This window comes from Alligator sinensis, unplaced genomic scaffold (assembly GCF_000455745.1).
Source record: "Alligator sinensis unplaced genomic scaffold, ASM45574v1 scaffold442_1, whole genome shotgun sequence".
Lineage (NCBI taxonomy): Eukaryota > Metazoa > Chordata > Crocodylia > Alligatoridae > Alligator > Alligator sinensis.
Genome location: NW_005841829.1, coordinates 6756177 through 6759369, shown reverse-complemented (window position 1 = coordinate 6759369; position 3193 = coordinate 6756177).

Genomic DNA, 3193 nt, shown 5'->3' with positions numbered 1-3193 from the left:
CTCTTGAAGGGTCAGATCAAGTGTAGTACTGGCTTTGTCATCTTTTTGGATTCACAATCCTAAACATCTATTAATAAAATTCACTAGAGTAGGAACTGAAATATGGGTCTTTTCCCTAGAGCACTAACCAGTAGGCTATAATTATTTCTCTTGCTCTTTCTTTGTTCTAGTGTAGACTTAAATATGCGATGCAAAGTGGAATGCTTGCATTTTCAATGGAAGGATTGAAAGCATCCCCACAACATCCTGAGAATACCTTGTAGCCTGGTGGTCAGGCCTCTTTCAGGTCAGCGTGGACTTGAGTCCCCCCAGGGAATAGAGAGAATGACTCTTGAATTCCCATGTCCTGTGCAAGGTGTCTAACCACCACTGAGCTATTGAGTAAAAGAAATGCCTCCTCTCACCATGTTCAGTGTGAGGCCATATCCAGTAGGCATAATCTGAGCATTCCCAGAGTCAAGACAGGCAGAAGAACTGGTTGGTTTAGAATTCCAACCGGAGGACGTGCAATCTGTGTGCCTAGCTGCTAAGCTCTGGCCATATTTAGGCAGTTCCAAGCTGGTATGGAATGGATGAACAAGTGGACATAAAAATAAGATGGATGGGTAAAATTCTGATACTTTCTGTGGCTCATGGGCCCTATATGGAGAGAAGTTGTAGATCACTTACACTGCAAAAGGCTGCAGACAGGATTTGCAGAGTTGTTGCACATTCCCTACATTCCATCTATCAGTGGCTTGTAGCAGGTCTCTCTCTCTATGACAGCGTGGAAGGTATTTTGAAGGCATCAGTGTGGCCACTGTTACTTGCAAACTACCACTGGTGATGAAGAAGCCCCAAATGCTACCACCCAGCCTGAGACTATAGGAACAGTTCCACTGCTGTTCTTGGACTATGGAGGTATTGGTTCGCATGCCCTTCTCACTCTATTAATGAGTCCTTATGCATTGCCTGATTACTTTGGCTTTGTGAAGCAGTTCAGAGTTTGGCCCTATCATTTAGACACACAACTGAACACCATTTAACGTGAAAACTCACTTTAGAGGGAGGATTCTTCTTTATTTAAAGCAACAATGAAAAGGTGTTTCCTACTTGAGAGGACATACGGAGCTTCACTTAGTACAAATGGCCCTTGAGAAAAGGTGCAGGCATGACTGTTAACAGTCTATTATACTTCATATCATGAGTGCAGCATGCTGAGTGTCTTTCCAGCCCCCTGTCATTTTAATGGACAACTCTCCATTGTGACTAAATACTGTGTCAGTCCCTTTAGGGGAAAATAGAGCAGACTCTACAGAATTGTATATACCTGACTGACAGGTTGGGTTCTGGAGCAAAGCCAGGAGGACATTCACAATGAAAACCTGAGTTAATCATATCTTCACTGGATGCAAAATTTCACTGTATGGGATTATTCAGGAAAAAAAGAAAAAGGTTTCTTTGTTAGAAGGCTGAATTTTGTCTTGAATTCTCCCTGGAAAAAAACAAGAATTCATAGCTAAGAGATGAATACTCAAATGTAAATTTTGTTTCTTTGCCTTTCCATCTTGGCATAAAATATCCCCAGAGATCTATTGTTTCTGTGAAGAATTGATGAGGTTGCCAAACAAAACACATAAGATTTTATTTTGGTGGGTGTACATGTGGTATTCTGGGTATTACCATCTTTTGTGTCTGTTCAGTACATGGACGTTATCATAGTCTTTTCTGTATAAAAGAATCCTGTGAATTTTAGAGCTTTGTACATGAGATATCATAAAGCAGAGATGAGGACCTAAATGGATGTGTCTAATTACCACTGAATCTTTAAATATTCTCCCCAAGCAGGAAACTAGGAAAAATCACCTTTTGGGATACAGGAGGATTTTATTAATAATACTAACAAATATTTTTTGTATTATATTAAGCTAAGGGTGGTGAAGTTTGGTCTTAAAAGACCTTAGGCTTATTTGCATTTGATCAAATTAAATAGCTCATCAGTAAAACTAATCAATATTTTCCAGTGAAAATATTTTCATTGGAAAGTGTTCTGCTTTAAATAAAGATTTGCATTTTCAGTATTTCTCGCTTTTCCTGAATTTGTTGTGGTTTTTTTAAATTTAAAACTATATTGGAAAGGTTCAGTGAATTAAATTGTTATGATCATTTTTATAATGACTTTAATAAAAATATCAAGCAACAATAACATAAAGTGGAACCAATTTTAAAACTGAAAATAATTGTGGAATAGTTTTGATGTGCTGTACTTGTCTTGTGTACAGTCTATTTTGCAGGTTTTTTTCCATATGCTGACATTTAAAGAACCCGAGAGCTCCTTGCCAAAGGGTGGCTATAGCACTTTGTACAGTCCATCTAAAACTCATGTTTATAAAACAAGAGGGTTAGCTTAGGCATCTCTATCTTTGCTGAGTTAGAGATTACGGGGTGGCTATATCTCTTTGTGCAGTTGGTATGAGAGACATATTTATAAAACAAGAGGTTACGCTTAGGCATCTCCTTTTGGCTGAGGTAGGGGTTCATTCCTGTCCTCTGTGAGAGTTGGGAGCACTAGATACCTCCTACAAAATATGTACACTTTGTAAAATCAGTCTCTTAAAAAGCTGGGAGAAATTCCTTCTCATAGTTCCAAGGTGGGAAAGTCTATTGACCTTATGAGATTCCAAATGTAAGATATACTTAGAAGGGATCTTAACTATGACAGTGGAATAACATTTGTCAATAATGTAACTATGGATGGGTGAGAGGGGCATCAGCTCCAAGTGCCTATTTAGAAGGGGCGCCAACATTTTCTCCTACCCCTATGGAGTCTATGCTCCAGCAGCAAAAGCAGCCCCACAGGCGAGGGACAGAAATTACACATAAACCAGTATAAGTGATTGGAAACTAGTTCAAATCTGTAACACAATAGAAGCTCAGTGCCCAGAAACCACTTTCAAAACGGACAAAACTGGCTTAAGATAAACCTGGATGTAGTAGCAGACTTAACTGTTTTAGGATAAATTGGTTTATTGAACTTCTGCCTGAGATCCCCTCCAGATACAAGCAACTCACAGTCCTCAGGCATGCTAGGTTGCTTTGCACTTCACCCAAACCCCCCCACCCGGCTTGCACGGTGGGCAGGCTAGCCTTGGCCCAAGCTATGTACTCCAGCCAAGCAGGGAGGCATGCTCAAATCCCGCCTGGCTTTTGCAGG